Source organism: Notamacropus eugenii, chromosome X (genome assembly GCF_028372415.1).
Source record: "Notamacropus eugenii isolate mMacEug1 chromosome X, mMacEug1.pri_v2, whole genome shotgun sequence".
NCBI lineage: Eukaryota > Metazoa > Chordata > Mammalia > Diprotodontia > Macropodidae > Notamacropus > Notamacropus eugenii.
The window spans coordinates 31787673-31815474 of NC_092879.1; the positions used below are offsets into that span (position 1 = coordinate 31787673).

At 40.5% G+C, this 27802-nt stretch overlaps 1 protein-coding gene across 1 annotated transcript in view; it reads right to left on the reverse strand.

Moving 5' to 3' along the window:
• FRMPD3 (FERM and PDZ domain containing 3) overlaps positions 1-27802 on the reverse strand; it is a 106478-nt gene that overhangs the window by 72234 nt on the left and 6442 nt on the right. Inside the window, exon 3 of the mRNA XM_072625697.1 lies at positions 2125-2202. The gene's annotated coding sequence lies outside the window, so the exon portion shown is untranslated. The remainder of the gene's footprint in view (positions 1-2124; positions 2203-27802) is intronic.

Genomic DNA, 27802 nt, shown 5'->3' on the forward strand with positions numbered 1-27802 from the left:
CCGGGAGACAAAGGGAAAATCCCAGGACCCCCTAACAAGGCTAACAGGTAGGTGCAACGCTAAGCCCTGTCCCCCACCTATGTCCACATGCCACCACCACGCAGCTGCTGCCCACTCTCTTGCTAGGGGGTCCACATGGGATTTGCCAAGCTGCAAATTAACCTCCGAGTGAACAGATTAATGGTATTCATGGAAACTTACATGCCAAGTTTCATAGCAAGAGACTCTGAACATTTCAAATGCATAATAATTTAAGGATTTTCAAGTTCCTGGCAGTAATTAACCTGATAAGCCTATGCAAATTGGCCCCAATTTCACACTGTCACTGCAGACTAGGAGATCCACTGTATTTGCCCAGGAGGGTGCCTCTTCTCATTCCATATACTGGCTTGAGATAGCAAGGATGACAGATGTCAGTCTCCATTTATTTATGCAAATGAGGCCCCAGTGGAAGAAATCAACATCAGGCCAGGAAGGGGAATGGACATTTACAAATAGTCCACCTGTCAGTTGATTGGAATTGAGTCAGATTAGGATAAACAAGGAGGAAAAATGGTGAAATGGGCCTTGACAGACCTTCATCTTAGCTTAGCCACAGCCTGACTATGTGACCTTGCACAAGTCCTTTACAAGCTCTGAGACCAAATGTCCACACTTATAAAGTCAAGGGGTTGACCTGTGGTACCAGATCTCAGACTACTCTACAAAGCAATAATTATCAAAACAATTTGGCACTGACTGAAAAAAAGGAAGCAGTTCATAAGAGATAAGGCACACAACATACCTAAGCAAAGGAACCTGATGTCCTAGTGTTCGATATACCAAAAGATTCCAGCTCTTTGGTTGAGGACTTATCAGTTGACAAAAACCACCAATAAAAATGAACATACATCTGGCGGAAATTAAGTTTAGACAAACATCTCATACCACACACCAAAATAAGCTCCAAGTGAATACATGATCTAGACATAAAAGGTTATAAATCTGAGGTACAAGGAAGAAATTACCTTTCACGTCTGTAGACAGAAGAGGCATTTATGACCCCACACAAAGGATAGATAGGATCACACAAGATAAAATGGATAATTTTGATTGCATGAAATTATGCAAATCAATACAATTACTATTAGAAAGGAACAGTTAAAAACTAGAGGAAAAAATCCTTGCAGCAAATTTCTCTGATAAAAGACTCATTTCCAAGTCGTGTAAGAAACTGGTGCATATTTATAATAAGAACCATTCTCTGATTTATACATGGTTAAAGGATATGAACAGGTAGCTCTCAAGGAAGAAATCCAAGTAACCTATATGCCTATAAAAAATTTTCCCAGCTCACCAGTAATTAGAAAAAATGTAAACTAATGTTACTCTATGGCTCCACTGCACATCCATTAAATTGGAGGGTATGCTCGAAACGGTACTGCAAATCTTACTTCTCTGAAGTACTTCTCTTGAATTTACTTCCTGGGCATCCTTCAGTTAATTCCATTAAATTAAAAATAAGTGTCTTGTACAACTGGGCTACAGAAACATGTGCTACACAAGCCTTGCCTGGCATTTTTCGCTAATCAAATGCTTTGCTCCCTTCATAGAAAAGCTGGCAAAGGCCTCCCATCTCCACCAGGAGGCTTCCTTTACCACACACTGCAAAAGGTTCTAGGGCCTCTGACATAGGCATAACTGGGAGAATAAATAAAGAGAGGCTCAGACATTTTGTTCAGGCATAGCAATCGCTAACCTCTTGACACAATATCATCATGGCCTCATTTTTCAGAATTCTCCATGACCAAGGCTTCAGGCAACTTACAGGACCAGGCCAGCACAAAAACACATTTCTAGACACACAAATAACTATCACAAACCTACTTCTACCTATTGGTTTCCAGTTCTTTGTTATAAGCAAAGAACTAGAGACTAAAGGAGAGTACCCCATCAGTTAGGGAATGATGAAAAAATTATGGCACTAGAATGTGATGAAATATTATTGCACCACAGGAAATTATGAAAAAGAAGAATTCAGAGAAGCTTGGGAAGACTTTCATGAACTGATACAAAACCAGGAAGATAATATACAATAGTTACAGCACTAGAGATGGAATGATCAACAACAAAAAAGAAACTTACATATCGTGGGGATTCTATGGGTTGGACTAGATAGCTGCTGAAATTCTGCAATTCTTCCAACTCTGAAATTTTGTGATTCTGTGAAATAGAAAAAATAAACAATGAGTACAACAATATAAGTGGAAATCACAACAGCAACGACAAAAACCTGAGATTGGGTGTTATTTAATCATAATTACCAAGAAATTTGATCCCAAGGAAGAGAAGAGAAAATGTATCTCTGCCTTATCCCACACTTTGCAGAGGTGGAGGACTATGGGTGTAGAACACTGCAGATACTGTCAGATTCCATATTTTTTTGTTATAAGGAAAAGAGGGAGGATATATTGGGTAATATACAAACAAAATATATCAATCAGTGCTATTTTTAAAAATGGATGATTAAGTCAGCATGTTCTCTCAATGTTTCTCAAAGAGAATTGCAGTCACCTTAGCTTAAATCCTACTTCCTTCCAAGAACAGACTGAGGCTAAATTTGGTGGGGGGGGGGGGGACACAGACTCATTTTCCCAGCCCTGCCTCAACTTTCAGACTGCCTAGTAGACCCACACAACCTGCTCCCAAAAGACATCTGAGGAGATCTGGCCAGGACACAAGTCTCCAGTTACAGAGAAGGACAATCCCCAAGTCCTCAATCCAGTGCTAGGCTTTAGTAATGGTACAGATGGATCCTGGAACCATTTTCTAGAATGCAGATTTCTGCAGAACAAATACTATTTTCTCCATTCACTTTTATGATAAAAGCAGAAAGTGTTTTTCTGGGAAAAATCCTGGCCTCAAGATATAACTTCTGAACACAATTCAAAAACACACTTGAAGATTACACATTTAAAGGCAAAAAAAAGCCAATCTTCTGATAAAATGGCTCATGAAATCTGAATGCAAAATGGTTACCCTGGGTCATTTTGATGTTTGGCCTAAAAGAAAAACAATAATGGTTCCACCAAGCAGAACACCCTGGGCTTCCATTAAATCACCTTTTGGATCTTCTCCATCCTCCTTCCCTCCAGAAAACTACTGCTCTTTGTCTGCTCAGTCTTTTTCTAAAGAATCAATGGAAACCACTGGGAAACATACATAGACCCTGAAACAAAAGAACTCAACAGGTAAGGAAAGGCAAAAAAACACATTGGAGGCACTAATTCAAAATCCCACAGTTTCTTCAACTCATGGATTATAGGGATATGCAGCTAGAGGTAAAAGGAACCTCAGAGACTCAATTAGCCCAACCCCTGCATTTTTCAGAGTAGGAAACTGAGGCAGAGAGAAATGACTTGTCCAAGGTCCCCTGTAGGGTCATAGCTAGCTAGAAGGGCTCTCAAAGGCCACCAAAGCCAACTCTCTCCTTTCACAGAGGAGGAAACTGAGGTCTAGGGAAGCAGTAAATGGCAGAGGTGGGATTTAAATTCTGGTCCTTAGACTCCAAATCGGATGCTCTTTTCACTGTATCATGTTGTTGGGTTAGTTTGGGGTCAAGGGGTCCTCTGTAAGGAGCCCAACCCATTGAGGGGGGTTGGGCATCAACAAGACCTGAGTTCAAATCTGACTTCAGTGGTTTCCTAAGTTGCATAACCCTGGGCAAGTCTTTCAGCCTCAGTTTTACAACTTTGTTGTGAAGATCAAATGAGATTATCTATACAAAGCTCTTTGTAATATAGTCATTATTAAGTCCTTTCAGTCATGTCTGACTTTCTATGATCCCATTTGGGGTTTTCTTGGCAAAGATACTAGGCTGCTTTGTCATTTCCTTCTCCAGTTCATTTTCCAGATGAGGAAACTGAGGCAAACAGGGTGAAGTGACCTGTTCAGGGTCACTCAGCTAATGGCGTCCGAAACCAGATTTGAATTCGGGTCTTCCTGACTCCAGGATGGACAATCTATCCATGGCACCACCTAGCTTCCCCCTGTAATATACAAATGCGAGCTAATAGCAGTTATTACCTCTTATAACATCATATGCCTGCTTTGGGGATGGGTGGGTCTAGAGTATCATCTCCCACAGTAGTAAGGCAATGGCCCAGGCCACCATAAGCTCCCTAGACAATACACTGGCTCTGCTTCTCTCTCCATCACTGAATCAGATTGTCTCAGGACCAGTCCTCATTGCCATACCTGGCCCTCAATCACATTCAGCAGGTTGCTGAAAAGTCCCTGGGCCAGCATGCTCTTGGCTTTGCATCCTGAGCCTCTAAGTAAACCAGAGGGTCTTACAAGCAGGAAGCAGGACTCTTGTCTATAAGGGGTCAGATAATACTCCTCCCAACATTATCCACTTGAAACCAAATAGATCCATTCGATCACTCAATAAACAAATATTTATTAAAAATCTCTAAGTGCCAGGTACGTACCCATTGTGCATATTCAGAGCCTTATAGCAAAACTGGTGCATTTGTAAGTGAGCTAACCTGGCTGACCCTAAAACCAAATACTCAATTTGGAGCTTAAAAAATTTGTAAGCATCTCCCCCTAAAATATACATGCTTTTATTCCACTTTAAAATAAGGTAATAATAATACAAATAAGGTAATAAAAACAAGAGGCAGCTTACTGTAGTGAAGAGATTTGAAGAGCTAGCCTCAGAGTAAGGAAGACCTGAACTGAAGGCCCCTGACATACTTGGCTGTGTGACCCTGGGCAAGTCATTTAACTGCAATGCACCTCATGCTACTTCTAAGACTATAATGTACACAGGTACAAATTTGCATTGGTAAAGGAACTTTGCTTCTTGGGAGTTCCCAATGCCAGTGGAATCATAATCCTGGTCCAACAAACAAGCAGAATTAACTTCTTTTTTTTTTAAAATGCAAGTTTCTTTTATAAATAATTTATCTCTAAGTTTTTAATCAAATGATCTTATAGAGTACTCAGAGAATGGAAGAGGACACATGAGTTTGAAACAGGGCTGATTTTCCCAAAAAAAGGAAGAGAACAGAGTCTGCAAATTACTGGTCAATGACTTGGACCTTCCATTCTGGGAAAAATTCTCCAACATATTATTAAAGGGAAGACTAGAGAACATCTAGAAAAGGAAATGATGATTACCGAGAGCCAACCTGGCTTCATCAGGAGCAGGTCATGCCAGACTAACCTCATTTCCCTTTTTGACAGGATTACTAAACTGGTAGATTGGAGGAAATGTTGTAGATATAGGTTACCTACATTTTTTTTGAAGTATGACATCGTGTCTCATGTTTTTTCTTGTGAAAACAAATACTGGGACAAAAAATAAGCCCACAAAAATGTGGGTCTTTCTGTATATAGTAACAGCTAGTATTTAAATAGAGCTTTAAGGTTAGTATTTATATAGCAATTTCAACTTGATCCTCACAATTATCTTAGGAGGCCACAGTTATCCTCCTTTTACAAATGAGGAAACTGAGGCTGAGAAAGTTGAAGTGACTTGCCCAGGGTCATACAGCTAAGTAAGCATCTGAGGCAGAACTTCAAACCCAGATCTTCCAGATTCCAAGTCCAGCATTCAATCTACCACAACTCTTAGCTGCTTTTATGTTACTATCAAAACCCAGCAGGAAGAGATAGAAAAAGAAATTCAATTCAAAAGAACTACAAAATATATAAAACATCCAGGAGTCCACTTAGCAAGACACATTCAAGACACTGCACAGAAATAAAGCAAGACTGAAATAATCATAGAGATATTAATTGCTCATGTGTGGGCCATGCTAATACAATCAAAATGACACTACTTAAAATTAATTTACAGATTTAGTGCCATACCAAAGTACCACAGGGTTACTTTACAGAACTTGACAAAACATAATAATTCATCTGGAGGGAGAAAAAGGTTAAGAAACTTAAGGAAAATAATAGGGGGAAAAATGAGGAATAAAGGCAGCCTATAAACACTACATCTCCAACAATAACAGTAATCATAAAAACTATTTGGTATTGATTAAAAAAACAAAAGTTACTCAGTATAACAGATTAGGTAAACAAGACCCAGAAACAACTGAGTACATAGTGTTCAGTACACTTAAAGACATCAATTACTGGGGTAAGGAGTCCCTTTCAACAGAAACTGCTGGAAAAACTGAATGGCAGAAATTAGGTTTAGAGCAATACCTCATACCACATACCAAGATAAGTTCCACATGGATATATGGCCTAGACACGAATGGGATACATGACCTAGACATAAATGGTCACATTATAAACAAATTAGGGGAGTAAGAAAGAAATTACTTTTCAGATCTCAGAACAGGTGGAAAATTCTTAACACTGGTGAGAGATCATCATAAAAGATAAAATGGACCACTCCCAATAACATAAAATTGAAGAGCTTTTATATAAGCAAAATCAATGAATTTGAAATTAGAAGACAGGGAACTGGAAAATATATCTGCAGCAAAGTGATCTGATAAAGGTCTGATATCCAAGCTATATAGGCAATTAATTCAAATAAATGAACAGTAAGATCTAATTTCCAATAGACAAGTGGTCAAAGGATATTAACAGGAAATATTCAAAAGAAATAAGCCATATCTTATCAAGAACTCTCAGGTAAGCTGTAAAGTGAAGCTAATCATTTTAAGGGGTCTTCTTGCTGTGACATGCTGACAGCCTAGTGCTCCACAAAATGAGTCCTCAGTCCGGAAACCCATGAAGTTGAAGAAGTTGGCACTAGCAAACACCTTGTGAGACTAGTAGGTGGACCTTTTCGGGGCCTGTGAGGTCTTGGCAAGAGCCTTCGTACCCCTCCTCCCTCCTGTGGCTGCCTACCTCCGGCCCTGATTGATTTAATGGCTATAATAGCTGGAAGCATTTAAGTGAATGCTTTGGGCCTTTTTGGAAATGGCACCCAGGGAAACCTAAGGTTCTTCTCCCAGCAAGGGCCCTGACTCACGCGCAGGCTCCCCTTTTTATGCTTCTCTGAACGGTATGAACCCCCGCCAGCCAGCCAGCTAACTGCCTAAACGTTCATTCCATCATTCACAACGCACCAGTCAGCTGCAGCCACAGGAGGCAAGGGATGGCAGCTGCCAATTCTAGTTTTTCTGAGCCTGGAGAGAGGCAGATTATGAGCCTGTCAAGTCTCCTGAGGCTCCATGGAGCAAATGAGTGATGCTCAATGGGAAAACCAGGAGGGTAGACAGAGTCACTCCACTGAAAGAAACATTCCACACCACTACCACACTGCAACCCACAGGGCAGCAAGTTGGGCCAGAGTCTAACAATCTCTAGATTGTTCTTCACCTTTTCTGTGTTATCAACCCCTCCCTCCTCACCCTGATAGTCTAGTGAAGGCTGTGGATCCCTTCTGAGAATGATTTCAAATTTTACACACACACACACACACACACACACACACACACACACACACACACACACACACACAGAAATACAAGGTTTGCTTTTATTTTTTCAAGAAACAACTTCCCAGACCCCAGGTAAAGAACCCCAGGCCTGGACCAAGGGCCCAGAGTCCTGGTTTCTGGATCTGCCAATAAATTTGCAGCGTGACCTCAGCCAACCCACTGCCCTCTTTTGATTTCAGCTTCCTCAGCTGTAAAACAAGGACAATAATCCCTCACAGCTACCAAGCATCTGAGCTGGAATTCAAATCTAGGTCTTCTTGACACTTGTTCTCAACTATACTGATTGGGACTTGAGAGACAAAGGCAGGGACATGACTACTCCCATGCTGGGCCCTCTCAGGGAGTGCCTGGACAGATGGCATCTATCTCCCTGTTAGCAGTGTTTGGGAGGCTTGCTGGCAGTTGGAAAATGAAGACATCAGCTCAGGGCCCAGGCCCTCCCAGGGTGAGAGCTGCCCACCCTCCAGTCAGCCTGGGAATAGACACCTTGGGAATGCATTGCAGCAGAAGCGCTGAAAGCAGCCCTCTGCAGAGGAGGGTTTGGGCTTCCCTGGAGTCTCAGGGAGCCGCTGCGGGCTTCATTTGCATCTTCTCTCCCTTGGCAAGGCTCAGTCTGGTGTCCGTATGAATCATCGTGGAGTCTAAATCCCGACAGGAGGACAGAGAAAGCCAAGGAGAGAGTGAGGGGGCAAACTAGCTGGCATGCCATCGAAGCTAGCTGCAAGGGATTCTTTGGGAGCCTCTCAGAAATCATGTCTTCTAGCTCATCTCCCCCATCCCTGCCCAGCCCCATACTGGGTCATCCTGCTAAGGCACAGCCTAGAGCATGGCCTGCTCTAAAAATGGCAGTCACAATGAGTGAGGAGGAAACTGGGGCCTACGGAAGCAAAATGACTAAAGTATGGAAGGTCACACATAGAGCATCAAAGTGGGCATTTGAACCCCAAATTCGTGCCACTGCTTTAAATGGCTGAAGATTTTCTCCATCAGTGGGGAAGGGCAGCCTATAATTTTATGCTTTATCAAAGATCTAGTCATAGGAATCAATTAGAAAACAGTTACTAAGCACCTACTATGTGCCAATCTCTGTGCCAGGCACTGGGTTATAAAGAGAAACCATGCAACAAAACTACTTTCTGGGAACTGGTATTCTAATGAGTGAGGGTAGAGCCAGGCCCAAGGCAGGAGGGACAGAGGGGCCAGAGCCACCCCAGCACTCCCTACCCCAATCAGTCTGCTGCTGCAGTAAGAGAAAACAAGCCACAAAGGACAATGACAAGTCTGGAGGCCCTGGTCAGGGCCCTTGGATCCTAGAGCAAGCTAACAAACTGGACATTAGCTAATCAACATCCCTTTTCTTGGGATTTATCTGAAGCTTGACAAAATGCTGGGCCAGGATTTGGCACTGAAGCCCCTCATGGACACAGTAGATATTCTTCTCATGCATAAAATCCCTAGTTTCCCATTAACTGGCTCCACTTCTCCGTAACCCTCCAAAGACCATATTTCTCCTGGCCTCATCTATGCTGGGAGACAGCTCTTATCACCCTACCTACACCAGGGTCTATCTGTCTGTCCCCCTTCTCTTATCCCCTGTCTCTGTCTTTCCTGTCTCTATCTCCTCTCTCTCTGTCTCTTATCTCTCTCCTGTCTCTGTCTCCTCTCTCTATCTGTGCTGTCTGTCTCTGTCTCTCTCACCTCTCTGTCTCTCTGTGTGTCTCTCACCTCTCTGTCTGTCTCTCTGTCCTCTCTCTGTCTTTCCTGTCTCTGTCTCTCTCACCTCTCCCTGTGTCTGTCTGTTTCTCTCTCACCTCTCTGTCTGTCTCCTCTCTCTGTCTCTTCTTTTCCCCCCTCTCCTGTCTCTCTCTTCCCACTTTTTTTCTGTCTCTGTCTGTGTCTGTCTGCCTCTCTCCCCTTTCTCTGTCTCTCTCTCCTCTCCCTGACTGTCTTTTTATTTCTGTCTCTCTGTCTGTGTGTCTCTCCCCTCTGTCTCTCTCCCATTTGTCTGTTTCTGTCTATCTCTCTCTCCTGTCTCTGTTTCTCTTCTCTCTCTCTCTGTCTTTTTGTTTCTGTTTCTCTGTGTCTCTGTCTTTCTCCTGTCTCTCTCTCTCCTGTCTCTTTCTGTCTCTCTCTCTCTCTCCTCTTTCTGTCTCTATCTCCCCACTCCCTCTAACCTGTCCTCACTTGCTTCTCTCATCACAGACAGCAGGACCCCAAAAGTCCCAATGCCAGAGGATTAGAAGCCAGAAGGCAGCAGCCCCAGGAGACATTGGCTACATTGCGTCCCATCCACTGCCACTGGCCTGCACCCAAGAGAAGGAAGACCAGAGCAGAGCATATCACCCTAGATGACCAAGCCGGCCTCAGATAATCTGGACAGATTGGCCATGTTGACCTTGGGGTGAGGAGGACTTTCCCAAAGACACACATACTCCCCAACCAGAAGAAAAGCTTAGCACATGGTTAAGTGTCTAATAAGTTTTGTGGGCTGACTGAATAAAATATTCAAGGAAATCCAGCCAGCAACAAGGCACCTCTGGAGGGGCTGCACTGCTAGGCCACACCGGGCCTGCTCATTCCCAAGGCCAGTATCCCTAGTCGAATCAGGAGGTTTCCTGAACTGGCAGTCTCCTTCAGAGGGAGCTAAACTACCCACTGAGAGGTACCAGCAGGAGGCCCAGGCCACAGAGGTTGGGCCTTGCTTTTCTCCACGGCCCAGAGGCAGTAGAAAGAGCACTTGGCCACTTAGTATCTATGTGACCTTGGACCAAAGCAACCTCCCTAACTGTGGGCACCCTCCAAGGCCCTGGGCCCTCTTCTCTTCTCCCTCTCTATACTATCTTGCTTGGTGACTTCATCATCTTCCATGAACTCAATGACCATTTCAGGCAAGTGATTCCCCCATCCACATATCCAGCCCTCGTCATACCAACAGACATGATGAAGTGGATGTCCTGGAGCCATCTCAAAGTCAACATGTCCTAAGTAGAACTTGTCTTCCGCCCCCACAACCCTTTTCCCAGCATCCCTAGTTTCACTGGAGGCATCCTTATTGCTGCCCATGTTCACAATCCTCAGTGGCATCCCTGATTCTTGCCACTTCTCTCCACTCACACAGCCACCAAGAGTTTTGGTCCTTTCTAATGATAATACTAGCCAACATTTCTCTGGAGCTTACAATGTGCCAGGCACTGTGCTAAGGACTTTATAATTATTATCTCACTTGATTCTCACAGCAACCATGGGAGGTATGTGCTATATTATCCCCATTTTACAGAAGTCTAAGGCACACAGAGATTAAATCACTTCCCCAAGGACACAGGTATCTGAGACTAGATTAGAATTCAGATCTTCCTGAGTCCAGATCTGGTACTCTACCCATTGAACTACCTAGCTAGTCTCCCTGCCTACAGTCTCACTTCTCCATTCTATCCTCCATTCTCAAATTTTCTTAAAGTGGAAGGCCTGACCATGCCCCAACCATCTGATAAGTTCCAGTGGCTCTGTCTCATTCCCTCAAATATAAGCTTCTCTGTTTAAAATCCTCCACAACCTGGCCCCAACAGACACATCCAGCCTTGTTTCCCATGGCTTCCCTCCATACATACTGCAGTCTAGCCACACTGGCCTTGAAGCTCCCTCATGCATGGTGCTCCATTGGCAGCCTTGGCATTGACTGTTCCTCAGGACTCTCAGACTATGGTTTCCTTCAGGGCTCAGTTCTCCATGGAGCCTCCACATGAGGAATTTCCTGATTCCCCAGTACCTTCCTACCAAAATCCTACTCTGTAAGGTTAATGGTGGGTGGGGGAAGAGCTAAAGATCTTCCCTGACCATTAATAGGGCTCAGACACCTTTTGTTAATTTCTAATGAGGCACTAGGTTGTGAGGGTCATGCCCTCCAGCCCTGAAAAGTGTATATATATTCTGAGGTGAGGTTTTATTTTGGAGCTTATTTTTTGGAAGAAGATTCATACGCTAGATGATACTCTGAGCAGCCATTTTAAGAAGCCCCCTGGCTTTGAAAACCCAGATGTTGGTGCTTCTCTCTCTGGTAACGATGTATGTGTTGTCTATTGTCAGACGGTTGGAAGCCCTGTCTGTTGGTCTTTCTGTTTGTAATTTCTGTTTGTATTTTCTCTGAAGTTCAGGGTGCTGACTTTTTCCCTGAACTAAGTGAATGATATATGTGATATATTTAATATTTCTATTTTAATATAATTTAATATAATAATTTAACATGATAGATTAAAGTGATTGCTGACCCCCCAAAAGTTGCTTTCCTTTTAGAAAAGCAGATCTAAGAACCTGTACAGCAGGCCCTCTTGTATATGCCAGGGTCCTTGTTGTTACACACTCATCCAATTTAGACCTGAAAGGGACCTGGAAGGTCATCTAATCCCACCTCCTTTATTTTACTGAGGCCCAGGGAAGACAAGTAACTAGGCCAACGTCACCTATTGGATCACAGATTTGGAGCTGGAAGGGGACTGGGAGACTTAGTCTAATCCTCTTCATTTTACAGAGGAGGAAACTGAGGCCCAAAGCCTAGCACAGTGCAGGGTACATAGCAAGACCTTAGTATGTATGTTGATTGACTGATGTGCTTTCTGCCACCTCTGCACAATTTTTCATTAGTAATATACTAGAGCCTACTTATAACCATTGTGTGTCTCCATTTATATTTTTGATGACCTCTAACTTTCATTCCTATGATAGGATTTGGCACCATCTAATCTGGGACACATTCTGTAAGAGTTATACCAGGTCTGTTCACTCAGTACTGCTCCAATCCAAGGCTTTCTCAATGCCCTTATTTCTACAGTGAAAGTTTAGTCCCAGAATTAAAAGTCTTCCATGGATATCCCTGCACATCACTTTTCTGGAGTTTCATACTATTTTTTTTTTGTCAAACGTGATCAGCAAAGCAATTGGACAAATGCTAACAAATGTACAAAGTAGGACGCAATCATGAAGCGTGAAGCATACACCAACAATTAGCGGACGAAAGGACAGACAACAGCAACGCACTCAACACCACATGTAATTAGGCAACAGTGTGATCAATAGCACGTAATTGCAAGTGGTGATGATTAACAGCAGTCTCATTGGAGAGAAGGGGAAGGAAATGAGAGATATCATGGAGGCAGAATTGACAAGACTTGGCAATGGCTAGATGTGGGGGGTGATGGAGGAGGAAGGAGGATGGGCAAAGTTTGGAGTTAGGATAAGTTTGGGAGGGGTGAAGATCATGAATTCTGTTTTCAGAACAGAATTCAACAGAACAGTGTTATATTCAAGATGTGTACAGGATATCTAGGTGGAGATGTCCAGGAGGCAGTAGGCATGAGGGGCTGATGTATTGACTTGGTAGTTTTCTTCAAAAAGATGAGTGTTGAAACTAGGAGAGCTGATGTGGTCACCAAAGAAAGAAAAGGGAAGAGGCCTTGCCCAGAACCTAAGAGGAAAAACCACTTAGAGGGCAGGAAATAGATCATGATCCAACAGAGAAGATTTAGCAATGGTCTGGCAGTTAGAAGGGGAATCAGGAGAGAATGTGGTCTCCAAAGCTGAGGGAGGAGAAAGGATCCAGGAAGAGGGGGTAGTCAATAGTGTCAAAGGATACAATGGAGGGCTGAGATGTAACACTTAAAAAAGCATTGAAAGCCTTAGAAAGAACAACTTAGTTTGAGTGATTAAGCTAGCAGCCAAACTTCAAGAAGGGAGAAAGGGGCACATGAGGAAGTAGAGGCAACAAATCCTTTTTCTTGGAGTTTGGCTTTGAATGAAAGGAAAAAGCTAGGGTAACAGCCTGAAAGGGTGGTGGGGGCAAGTGAAGGTTCTCTAAGCATGAAATAAACCCAGACATATGTGGAGGCCAAAGGGAAAGAACCACAAAGAGACGAGATGAACGGGAAAGCTCCCAGAGGAGACAAGACTCCTGGGCCAGAAGGATAAGCTCACTGGAGATGCTCAACTCTAGACAGGAATGCCAGTCTAACACTGCCTCACCTCCCCCACCCCACTACTTCCCCAACTTCCAGAGGGTACCTGCTACTCTTGCACCTCCTAGAGGATACTATTGCTGCTGCTGGTCCACTGTTCTCAAAGGGACCAATGATAGCAGGAGGGTGATTTCTTGACTTGCAAGTGACTGGATTTAAGTGGTCCAGGGATGTGCAAAGTCATCAGCCTCACTCTCCCCTCCAGAGTCATCAGAGTCCAGGGGAAAGATATAGGTTAAGATGACTGGTGATGGCCTTCAGATGCTATACTAGAAAAAAAAAAGTCAATTCCTGCTCAAGTGTGCCATTTTTCTTTTTCTTTAGGACAGCCTGGCCATCTCCAAAGCACAGCATAAGACTGTCTTCTTCTTGGTAGTTTTCTCATTTGACTACAAACTAACTACCCACTCCTCTGCTCAGAAATATACTCTCTAATCTTATAGAGTACCAACAAATTTTAAATTCAGATTTCATTTTGTTATATTGATGCGTTCTCTAGTTATTTCTTGTCCGGGGCCTGTTTTCTCATCTAAACTATAAATTCCTCAAGGAGAGGCCCATTTTTTCGCCTCTAGTTCTGCCTGTGATTTGAGGAACAGCAAAAAAGTGCTTAAGTACAAAATGGCCTCCCCTGGGCCACCAAGACTGAGATCTTCACATTAGCTCCTCCTTATGGTTAAGGAGGCACTGTCTCCTGAAAATTCCTGTGAAAAATGCAACTATCTTGGGAAGGTCACATGTCAACTTAGTCACAGCAATAGATGAACAGATGAAGTGTCAGCAAGCAAAGGACAGAGTGCTAAAGGAATAGGGATCCAGGACAAATCTATCCGTATCTAATAGGGGAGAGAGGGAGCATTTGGAAGATACATCTAGAACTGTATCAAAACCTAGAAATCATTGATTTTACAGGAAGAAACTGAGGCCAAGAGTGGGAAAGGGACTTGTCCATCATACAAAGGATCAAAGATGTAGAGCTGGAAATGACATCAGAAGCCAACTAATCCAACCACCTCATTTTCCAGGAGGAAACCAAGGTCCAGAACAGAAGAGGGTATTCTCACATAGGAAAGACACACAAAGACGGATACAGTAAGTTTGGCTAAAATGGAGAGTCTGAATATCATAAAAATCAAAAAAACTAACTGAAATGATTATACTTCAAGTAAAGCAGCAGGATACAAAATAAATCCACAAAACTCAGCAGTACTTCTACACAAAACCAAGACAAAGCAACCGTAATAGAAATACCATTCATTTCTACAAAACTACAAAATTCCTGAAATACCTAGTAGTTAACCTTCCAAGACACACTGAGGTACTTATATAAATATGACCACAAAACACATTCCATGTGAAGGAAGACTAAATAAATAGATATTCAGTCCTCATGATAAGGCCACGTCAATAGAATAAAAATGATCATGAAAACCTAAATTAACAGAATCAGTGCTGTGCCAATCAAACGAGCATGGGCATATTTTAGAATACTTAGAAGACAGAATAACAAAATTCATTTGGAAGAACAAATCTAAAATCTCAAGGGAAATGATGGGGAGAAAGGGCATTAATATTACGAGATCTCGAACTATAAAGTAATAACTAACATTGGACAGTAATCCAGTGTTTTTGATAAACACAAGAATACAAAATGCTGGGGAAAGAACTATTCCACAAAACCTACTAAGAAAAATGGAAAGAATTGTGATGGAAACTGGGGTCAGACCACCCCATAATGAACTTCAAAGGAATATAGAACCTTCATATAAAAAGTCACTTCATAAAGAAATTGAAAGAATAAGAAGGAAGTACCTTTCACAGGTACGGTTACATGGAGAGATCGGAAACAAATAAAACCTAGAAAAGATGACAAAATAGTTTTGATTACATAAAATTTATAAGCCTCTATACAAAAAAATATAAGAGAAACTATTGAGAGGAGAAAAATCTTTGTTATCAAATACCACTGATATCCAATATATAGGGAAAAGACATAAATATGAGTTTGCCAATAGGTTAAGTGGTCAAAGGACATGAACAGTGTTTAAAAGAAGCATTATAAGCAAGCAAGCAAGCAACTCTACTGATAAGAGAACTTCAAATTAAAACAATTCTGTGGTTTTGCCTCACACCAAAGAAGTTGGCAAAGATAACCAAAAATAAATTGACACAGTCAGCATTGGAAGGGTAGTGGGTAGATGGGGACATAATTACGGCACTGGTAGGGCTGTAAATTGATCCAACCAGTGGAAAACAATTTAGATTTATACCAAAATAGACACTTAACTGTTCATACTTTTTAATGCAGCGATCCTACTGCTGGATTGTATACTTAAAGTATACTACAAGGAGGTCAGACAGAAAGACACTAGAGACACCAAAATTGAAAGTAACACTTAAAAATGCAGCTATCAATATATTTTGTGCATATATTTTATCGGTATTTATTCCATATTTTAACATAAATTTTTATTTATCTCTTGGTTTTTTTAAAGCATTTTCCAATTTCCCTCTGGATCATTCCCCCTAGCAGCACTTTCTGTTGTAGCAAAGAACTAAAAACAAAGATGTCATCGATTGGGAAATGGTTGAATACTATGACTTTAATGGGCCTAATGGTAACAAGGAATAACAAAGATGAGAAATTCAGAGAAATGTAGGAAAGTATATATAGTGATGCAGAGTGAGCAGAATCAGAACACCATACTAGGACTTTGAGACGAGATGGTTCACAACCCATGGGTTCAATGGTCATCTCTATGCAGATAACTCCTAAATCTGAACGCACAACCTTCACCTTGCTCCTGAGTCCCACTCCCATATCACCACCTTGGTGTTGGACATCTCTACCCAGGTGTCCCAGAGGCATCTCAAATTCAACATGTTTAAAAGAGAGATCTTTATCTCTTCCTTTAAACCTGTCTTTCCTCTTAACTTTCCTTTTTTTGTTGCTTTTTTCTTTTTCTGATTCTTTCCTTCTTTGTATCCAACACCTAACTTGGCACACAGTAGGCTTGTTTGATGAATGCTTGATCAGCTGATTGAGGGCACCACTATCCTGACAGTGACCAGGTTTAGAACCTCAGAATCACCCTAGACTCTTCCTTGTTCTTTGTTGCAAAAGTCTTGTCCATTCTACTTATGCCGTTATCTCTAGAATCTGTCCCTTTCCAACTCTATATCTTACTATCCTACAGTTTTAGAAGGATGAGGACTCAGAAAAAAAATCATATAACTTAGCAATAGACAGATTGTTGATGACAATAGAGAAAATAAAACAATACTGAGATGATGAAAATAATGGGGACCAAGAGAAGATAACTGTTCTTTTGCTTTTCCTTTGTCTTCCGAGGAAAACTATATTAGGACTGGAAAGGGCAGAACTTAAGAGGCTAATAGGAAGATGTCAGTCAAGGTTAAGTAAGGAGATGTTAAGTGAGTATCTAGCTGTCCTTGATGCTTCAAGTCACCTGGCCAAATAAACTATATCATTGGATATGGGGAAAAGGAAAATAACCAACAACTGGAAAAAGTCAAATATGCCCATTTTCTAAAAAAGGTAGAGAATGAAGTCTGCAAACAATGGGCCACCTTAGCATGAATTAGTGTATCAGATAGGAAGGAAATGACCATTCATTAAGCACCTTCTACACACTTTACAAACATTATGTCATTTGTTTCTAACAACAACCCTGGGAGCTAAGTGCTATTATTACCCCATTTTACAGATGAAGAAACTGAGGAGGTTTAAGTGACATGCCTTGGGTCATATAGCTAGAAAGTGTCTGAGGACAGATTTGAACTCAGGTCTTTCTATCTGATTGTGTGTGTGTATGATATATATATATGTATATATATATATATATATATACATATATATATATATTATACACATATGTAATATATTTGTCCAACAATAGGGGAATACTTAAATTGTGATTCACACTGTAAGACTACAATAGAATTAAGAACAAATGGTAAAAATTCAAAGACATCCAGAAAGTTCTTTATGAAATAATGTAAATGAAAAGAGTAGAATTAGAAGAATGGAAGGAATACATGGTGACTGCAATCATATGAGGAAAAATGAGTGGGAATGAATGAACAAAGAATCCTGTTGGGAACTTTAAGGCAGAGACTTGTACTCTATGCAAAGCTTCAATTGTTTGCACTCTTAGTCAATGTTAAGTTTCTGATAAAAGTCTTGATTTCTCTAAAAAAAAAGTGGTTCACAAAAAGCACCAAGAAGGCTTCATCAAAAATAGGTCATAGCAGACTGATCTTATTTCCTTTTATGATGGGATGACTAAACTGAGTGATCACACTATGCATGTCGTAGATAGAGTTTACCTAGATTTTAACAAAGTAATTGACAAATTCTCTCTCATACTCTTATTTTGTGGACAATATTCAACTTGAGTTTAGTCCACAAGCTGGATGAGTTTGGACCTTGCTGAATGGCTGGCCTGAAAGAGTAGCCAGTAGCATTTCTATGTGAAACTGGGAGGGGGTCTCCAGTGTCATGTTTCAGGGATCTGCTGGACTCTTGGTGTTGAATGTTTTTCTCAGTGACTTTGCCTAAGTGTAATACAGTAACGTAAAGGATTTTGTTTCTGTTTTCTTTGGCAGGGATAATGCTATTTGGGCTGAAAAGGACAAAACTAAAATGGCCAACAGGGAGTAGAACCAGAGCAGCCAAGCAACTAATGGATGAGTGTGAGAAATACAAAGAAAATCTGGAAAGACTTTTATGAAATACAAAGGGGGGGGGAGCAAAAGCAGAAGAATGACTAACTAAACCTTAACTAGGAGAAATAAGAATGAATGTGAATGGGCAAATAAAGGATCCTGATAAGGACTGAGACAGAGTGTCTGGAAACATGATGATATTTTTTCAATGTTGAAAATAATTTAAATGTAAATGATTACTAAACAAGTTCAATGTTAAGTTTTTAATAAAATATTTAACAACAACAAAACAAAAAAAAAAAGATGGTAAGACATGACTAGCAGCACTCCTCCTTAAAAAGACCCAGGATCTTAGTGGCCTTTGGAAAGCTCAATGAGTCAACAGCAGCTTGGAAGCTGAGAGGTAGCATGTCCGAGGGAGGTGATAGCTCTGCTTTGGTCAAACTACAGATCTAAAGTATTGTGCTCGATTCGATTCTGGACATCACATTTTAGTTAGGACATTGATTAAATGTTTGGAGCTACCCTACCAGGATAGTTAAGGGCTCCTGAGTACAAGCCATATAAGAACTGGATGAAGGAATCGAGAAGATTTAATCTGGAGAATACCTGGGGTCGGGGAGAGGGGGCAGACTCCATGACATGCGATGGGTTGTCATGATTTGCTCTGATTGACCCCAGGACAGAACTAGTAATGACAAGTGAAAGTTGCAAAACTGCAAATTTAGGTGTTATGGCAGGAAAAATGGGACACCTTGGGAGGTGGTGGGTTTGTTCAAGTTGGATCAGATGGCCTGAAGTCCCTTCTAGTTCTACTGTTCTCTCATTCTGATCCTCAGATTCCAAAACATCCTACAGGTAGGCAGGACACAAGGTATGGCTTGGGTGAGAGGTTAATCTAGCCCTACCATTCCTAGCAATGACCCCAAATTAATTTCACATCAGGTGTGACAAATTGTATGTTATTCTAGGCAAGGAACCATCTTGAAGACTGGAGACAAGACAAGCAGTCCCAACATCCAGTTCCAATTTAGATTCTGTAGGTGACAGTCACCAAACTGCGTGGCCGTGACAGACCAGTTGTGGGACTGTTTCAGCCTCCCCCTCGTTCTTCTGTATGTCAAGAGGAGCTTTTCTGACAAATGGGAAAAAGACTGGTTTGACTGTAAGGAGGGGAATATACAACAGTGTCCACTGATTGAACAGTAGCTGCATTCTCAACAATGTGACTGGCCCTCAGCTAGACCCAGGGAAGGGCATATTCAAGGACCCAGGAAGAGAAAGCCAGAGCCTTTGTTTCTTCAGTGGGCCTTATCTTCTGCAATTATCCAATGAGGGCAGAATCTACAGCTGTCTTTGGTTGGATTGGGATGAGGCAAGGCCCAGATTAAAAAGGGACTGAGTTTGTGGCTAAAAAGGTCACAGTAATCATTAGCAATTAACAGGCTGCTGATAACCAAATCTTCAAATGGATCTAAGAATTCAAGGAGACAATAGAACAACACGGGGAAAATACAGTAGTGAAGAAATGGTACAACAAAGAAGCAAAGGAAGGCTCAACTCTTAACTTTGCTTGTTTTCTCTGGGTTGGAAAGGAGATGACGTCCAACCAGTAATGGAATCTTCACTGTGGCTACTTGGTTGACAGTACTGGGGAGAGAGCAAAAATGGTGGAATGGGGATATCAGGTGATCTGGCTTCAAATCTCATCTCAGACATGTACTGGCCTGTGTAAACATGGGCAAATCACTTGGGGATACCTCTCTGAGCCTCAGTTTCCTCATCTATAAATTGGAGAAAGTGTTTTGCAAACCTTAAAGCATTATATCAATATGACTTATCAGTATTATCATTGTTATGAATAGTGGCCACCTTTATCAATGAAATATGCTGAGTACTCTACCTCTTTCACCAGTCAAATTAGTGACTTCCAATAGAATTTCCAAGGAACGGTCCAAAATCGCTCACATTTGTTCTACTGATCCAAAAAATAAGGTTTTCTCGTTCTCTCTCCATCTGTCTGTCTGTTTCTGTCTCTGACTCTCTGTCTCTGTCTCTGTCTCTCTCTCTCTCTGTCTCTGTCTCTCTCTGTCTCTCTGTCTCTCTCTGTCTCTCTGTCTCTGTCTCTCTGTCTCTCTCTCTCTCTGTCTCTCTGTCTCTGTCTCTCTCTCTCTCTCTCTGTCTCTCTCTCTCTCTCTCTGTCTCTCTCTCTCTCTCTGAGATAGAAGTGTAAGACCAAGTAATAGAGAACCAAAATGGAAATCCCACATGTGACTGCTCACTAGTGGGCCCACAGAAAAGGAATGGCACATTACTTCCTGAAAACTTTTCCAAAGCCCATCTCCTACTGCCCTGATCTATACCAAGCCACCTTCCTTCCCCCGGAGCTTCATTGAGCTCCAAGTTCTGAACCTCGGATGCTTTTACTTTAATGTAGTTTCTTTAAATCACCTGCTGAAACCTCAAACTCAAAACACCTAAAATGAAATTTGTCAACCTCTCCTACAAACACAGAGAACAAAAAGGCTCTTATAAGAAAATGTGAACTTCTTCCATACAGCTGGTCTTTAAATATATACAAATATTTCATTAAATATGAGGTTATAAGAAAACTGCTATTTTTCCCTTTTTATTTGTTTTTTCTTCTGTGCATTCAAAAAAAAAATCTTCCAGTGATACTCTTCAATTTTGTGTGGTTAACACTATCCACTTACCCTCTCATTGCCTTTCTCATGCACTAATTACATATGAGAATTATCCCAATTGGTGTCTGATTCTTGTACTCAACCGTAAGGCCCCATGAGGGGCTAGCTAGCTCTGCATCTCCCCCAGTTACACAAAGCTGGCACACTTCATGTTCAGAATGTAAAGTCCTCGAACCTTCTTTCTGTTTTTCGTCCTCAGTGCTCAGTACAGTGTGTGACATGCTGAATAATTAACTGATCCATCACTCCAGGGGGAGGGTGGGGGTGTGTGGTGTTGCCTGGTCCTTAGCAAATCATGAGAACAGTGGTTGTCCCTCAGTCTCTTTTATGCACAGAGGTGATGTTTTAAGAAATATAGGATGCCTGTTAACAGATATGTATTAGGTCATGCAGTTGATCAAATGGGTCATTTATTTCCAAAGCATCTGTTAAGCATTCAGCTTTGTACTAGACCCCATGGAGGAGAATGAGAAGTAGAGATTGGGAGTCCTGTCCTCCAGGAATTTAGAGTCTAGGTCAGAGGACGAGGCATAAGCAGGTGCAAAGTGAAACAACAGACAAGATTTAAATAACAGCTCAAGACAATAGGAGACATGTCAGAAAAGAGAGTACATGATGAATTGCCCGGTAAGTGCTGGAGAAAATAATTGTTATGGGAATTCAGAATAGGCAGATTATTTAAGCCTGGGATGGTCAGGGGAGGTTTTATGAAGGTGGGAGTACAGGGTCTCAGGCTGGAAGGATGAGCAGGATTTAGATTTAGTAGGATTTAGACAGAGAGGTACAGAGGAAGAAAGACTAGCAGGATAGCAGGAGCCAAGAGGTAGGAAATGGAAAAGCATCTTTTACAGAGAACAGGCTAGCTTAGTACCCTACCCACTGTACCATACCACCTTTTACTAAAAGTAGCTCAAGTTGTCGAGTGTGGGTCACTAACAGGGAGGATGGTGATGCTGTCAACAGAAATGACGACATCAGAAAGAAAGCTAGTTTGGGGGAGAATTTTATGCATTTAGTTTTAGATACTTTGAGTTTGAGGATTTAATAGATGATTGGAAATGAATTAAAGCTCAGCAAAGAGGCCAATTTGATCCATTTCAACCAATGTTTATTAATAAATGTCTACTCTGTGCCAGGTACTGTACTAGCCACAAGGGATACAGTGATAAAACCCAAAATCCTAGCCCTATTCTGGGTGGGGGAAGTGGGAGAAGGGAAAAGGGAAAAGGAGAATGCAAGATATACATAAGTAAAAGCCAAAGTAAAGTGATTAATATACAATGATTTCTAAAAGGAGAAAGTGCTAATAACTGGGTGGGTAGAGTCAGGAGAAGCCTTGGATAAAAGAAGGCACCTACATCATGCTTTGAGATTCCATAAAGTAAAGGGGAGGAGTGAGCAAACTCCAGACATGAGGAACATCTTGGGTACAGATGCAGGAGATGGAATGTCTTGTATGGTGATGGGGAGTAACATGACATCAGAATAAAAAGGAAGGAAGGATATAGATTGTCGAGGTCTTTATTTTATCCTAGAGACCCTAGGAAGACATGAAAGATCTTTGAGTAGGAAGAGTGTCATGGACAGGTCTCTATTTTAGGAATATCATTTTAGTAGCTCTGTCAGGGCCAGAAATTAAAAACAAAAATTGGAAGTTCTCTGCATACAGATGGAATTTGAAGTCATGAGACCAGATGAGATCTTGGAGGTAGAGAGGGTAGAGGGATAAACAGATGGGAGAAGTGACCCTCCAGTAACACCCACATTTGAAGAGCAGAAGGAAAAGACAGAGAAGGATTAGTCACAGAAGTAGGAGGGCTACTAGTATACTCGAAGCTAAAAGGGAGGGAAATTTCAAAAGGAAAGAATACTCTGCAATCAGGCTAGAGTAAATACAAATAGGCACTATCAAGAGATAAACAGGAAAAGTAATGATAGTATATTCAAAGAAACCATATATGTATAATGAATCAAAATAGATAATAGAAGCATAGACAATGAACTAAAAACTTACCTGGATCCACTGGCTCAGCATCTAAACTCATAAAGGAGAGGTTAAGTGAATTGCAAAAGGACAAAAATATAATAATTGTAAAAGACTCCAGAGAGGTGGAAAAAATCTAAAGGAAAGACAAATAAATACCAAAATGAACTAACTGTTGAAGTCAGATAGGAAACTCTTATGGAATCTTTTGAATGAGAAAATTTTAAAATATACATATTTTTTCAGCATGTGGCACCCTTTACAAAAACAGACCTTGGCACAGATAAAATTGTAAGTGTAAAAAAACCAGAAGTAATACATTTTTAAAGACATAATGCAGTAAAAATTATAATACTGGAAACCTGAAACTGAAAAAAAATATAATACTGGAAAAGACATTTGAATAATAAGCAGGAAATAATAAGATACATGAAAGATAATAATGATAAAACTAAAACTGGAAATTTCTGATATCCTTAATAATAAAATAGTCTCCAAAAGAAAACTCATCTCTGAGAATACAGTTTAAACAAAATAGGGAGGATTAATGAACTAAATCTGCAATTTCAAAAATTAAGAAGAAAAAACTCAAAATAAGAACTACATGGAAATATTTAAATTAGAGGAGAAATAAATCAATTGGAAATTCAAATGGCTACTGGAAAGATAAAACTAACAGCTGGTTCTTTCAAAATGAACTGAAAAAAATTGATAAACCTTTAGCTAACCTAAGAACAGTAAATCACCAAAATAAAAATGTACAGGATGAAATCATACAAAAAATCAGAACCTATCATACACAATTAGGTGCCAACAAATCTGAGAATTTACAAAAAAAATAAAAGAGAGATACCAACAAAAATTTAAATATCCAGAATAACAAGCCATAAAAAAGAAATCTAGTTTCAGAAAAATTAATTGAACTAGCCATAATATCGATTCAAACATGTTAAATAAAATCTTGGCAAGAAGACTACAGCAATATATCCAAAAAATCATTCATTAGTATCAAGTTGGATTTATACCAACGATGCAAAGATGGTTCAACATTGGGAAACCAATTAACATAATTTATCGTATCAAAAACAAAACTTCATGATTATATAACCACATGATTGATTATATCACAAAAGGCCTGTAAAACTACAGCATCCATCAATGCTAAAACATTCAATAAAGTATAGATTTGGAGAGATTTTTTTTAGTTTTATTTATTTATTTTTAGATTTTGACATTCATTTCCACAAAATTTTGAGTTCCAATTTTTCTCCCCATCTCTCCCCTCCCCCCACCCCATAACACCTTGCATTATGATTACTCCTTCCCTCAATGTGCCCTCCCTTCTATCACACCCCACCCTTCCCTTATCCCCATCTTCTCTCTTTTCTTGTAGGGCAAGATAGATTTCTGTACTCCATTACCTGTATTTCTTATTTCCCAGTTATAAGCAATAACAATTCTCAACATTTGTTTCTACTACTTTGAATTCCAACTTCTCTCCCTTCCTCCCTCCCCACCCATCCCCACTGAGAAGGCAAGCAATTCAATACAGGCTATATGTGTATCATTTTGCAAAAGACTTCCATAATAGTCATGTTGTGCAAGACTAACTATATTTCCCTCCATCCTACCCTGTCCTCCATTTATTCCATTTCTCTCATTTGACCTTGTCCCTTCCCAAAAGTGTTTACTTCTAATTACTCCCTTTTCCCATATGCCCTCTCTTCTATCATCCCCCCCACCTCACTTGTCCCCTTCTCCCCTACTTTCTTGTAGTGTAAGATAGATTTTCATACCAAATTGAGTGAGCATGTTATTCCCTCCTTAAGCCATATGCGAAAAGAATAAGCTTCACTTTTCCCCTCTCACTCCTCCCTTTTATCTTCCATTGAAAAAGGTTTTTCTTATCTCTTTTATGAGATAAAATTTATAATTTGTCCGATTCCTTCTCCCTTTCTCCTCCCAATATATTCCTCTCTCACTCCTTAATTTTATTTTTTGTAGATATCATCCCTTCTGATTCAACTCAACCTGTGTTCTTTGTCTATGTGTGTGTGTGTGTGTGTGTGTATGTGTGTGTATGTGTGTATAATCCCTCCACTTACCCAAACACTGAGAAAAGTCTCAAGAGTTACAAATATTATCTTTCCATGTAGGAATGTAAACAGTTCAGCTCTAGGAAGTTCTTTATGATTTCTCTTTCCTGTTTGCCTTTTCATGCTTCTCTTGATTCTTGTGTTTCAAAGTCAAATTTTCCCTTCGGCTCAGGTCTTTTCATCAAGAATGCTTGAAAATCCTCTATATCATTGAATGACCATTTTCCCTTGAAGTATTATACTCAGTTTTGCTGGGTAGGTGATTCTTGGTTTTAATCCCAGTTTCTTTGATTTCTGGAATATCCTATTCTAAGCCCTTCGATCCCTTAATGTAGAAGTTGCCAGATCCTGTGTTATCCTGGTTGTATTCCCACAATACTCAAATTGTTTCTTTCTAGCTGCTTGCAATATTTTCTCCTTGACCTGGGAACTCTGAAATTTGGCTACAATATTCCTAGGAGTTCCTCTTTTTGGATCTCTTTCAGGAGGTGATCTGTGGGTTCTTTCAATATTTATTTTGCCTTCTGGCTCTAGAACATTGCGGCAGTTTTCCTTGATAATTTCATGAAAAATGATGTCTAGGCTCTTTTTTTGATCATGGCTTCCAGGTAGTCCCATAACTTTTAAATTGTGTCTCCTGGATCTATTTTCCAGGTCAGTTGTTTTTCCAATGAGATATTTCACATTATCTTCCATTTTTTCATTCTTTTGGTTTTGTTTTGTGATTTCTTGGTTTCTCATAAAGTCATTAGCCTCTATCTGTTCCATTCTAATTTTGAAAGAACTATTTTCTTCAGTGAGCTTTTGAACCTCCTTTTCCATTTGGCTGACTCTGCTTTTTAAGGCATTCTTCTCCTCACTGGCTTTTTGGGCCTCTTTTGCCAACTGAGTTGGCCTATTTTTAAAGGTGTTATTTTCTTCAGCATTTTTGGGGGTCTCCTTTAGCAAGTTGTTGACTCGCTTTTCAAGCTCTTCCATGGCCTGAGACCATTGCATATTTATTTTGGAGGTACTGGATACAGAAGTCTTGACTTCCTCTGACAGTATGCATTGTTCTTCCTCATTCAAAAGGATAGAAGGAAATACCTGTTCATCAAGAAAGTAACCTTCTATGGTCTTATTTTTTTCCCCCTTTTTTGGGCATTTTCCCAGTCAGTTACTTGACTTCTGAATCCTTTGTCAAGAGGAGGGCCCCAGTGCTCCTCCTCACCCCAGGACAGTGTTCGGGGCTGAGATTCATATCAGCTGCTCAATTCCCCCAGGGGCTTTAGGCAGAGTGCTTTACAAATGGATGTTGCAGCATCCACAGCCTGGGGCCGATGCTAGGGGAGGACCCTGTTCCCCTCTCACCCAGTTGGGAAAGCCCTCTCACTGACCTTTGAAGCTTTCTTTGGCACTTGTGGGTTAAGGTATCTAAGAACCTCTGCTGCTGCTGGGAATTCTGCTCTGGAGGCCTGTTCCAATTCTGTTCCTCCTGGTGCCGCACCACCAGGGCTGGGCTCTGCTCTGTGTTCCATGTGACAGACCTTTCCTGTCAGCCTTCCAGGATACCTTTGGCTGGAAATCTCTTTCACTCTGTCGTTCTGTGGCTTCTGCTGCTCTAGAATTTGTTGAGAGTCATTTTTTAAAGGTATATTTTATGGGCTGTGGGGGAAGAGCTAGAGTATGTTCATCTTTCTTCTCTGCCATCTTGGCTCCGCCCCCCTGGAGAAATTTTTTTAACAATAAAAAGAATGTATTTAAACCAAATACTAATATTATATACAATGGGGGAATACTAGAAGCTTTCCCAACAAAAATGGGAGAAAAATCAAGGATATCCCCTTCCCCTGCTAACATTTGACTAAGTTCTAGCAATGCTAGAGATAACAATAAGCATAAACACAGGTAAATGAGACAAAACTACCTCTGTTTTTGGACAGTATGATGGTTGATGCAGAAAACCCTAGAGAGTCAACAAATTAACTAAGATAAATAGCTTCAGTAAAGTAGTGGATTACAAAATAAACCCACAAAAATCAGTAGCATTTCCTTATTTCTACATGGCAATAACAAAATCCAGTTAGATAACTACAAAATGCCTAAAAATACCTAAAGTCAATCTACCAAGGCACAGTCAAGACCTTGTAGCTACAACTACAAAACAGTTTTTAAAGAAATGATGACTTAAATAACTGGGAAAAGAGTCAGTGCTCATGGCTGGGTTGCACCAATAAAAACGATACTACTAAAATTAATTTACAAATTTAGTTCTATATTTAGGGGAAAACTCCCTATTTGACAAGAACTACTGGAAAAACTGGAAAGGGATTTGCCAGAAATTAGATTTATTTAATTGATGAAGCATCCACTTTGTGCACAGCACTATGTCTGATTTAACCAGTATCTATACCATATATCTCAACAAATTGAAAATGAATAAATGAATTTCATCACCACACACACACACACACACACACATACAATCAGAAGAAAACCAACAGCTGTGGGGTGAGGAGAGTTCTTAACCAAGTAAGGGATAGAAGCAATAATAAAAGATAAAAAGTTTATCTTGATTATATGAAATTGAAATGTTTTTGCACTAACAAAATCAACAAAGCTAGCATAAAAAGGTAGAATCAATTTGGAAAAAAAGTTGTATCAAATCTCTGATAAGAATCTGATATTTAATACATATGGGAAACTGATACAAATACATAATACCCAAAGGTAGTCTCCAGTGGATAGGTGATCAAAAAACAGGAAGAAAGAATTCTCAAAAGAACTGCAAACTATTAACCACCATGGGAAAGAATTCTCCTAGTCACTCATAAGAGAAATGGAAATCAAAACAGCTAAGCGGTTCCACCTCATACTTAGCAAA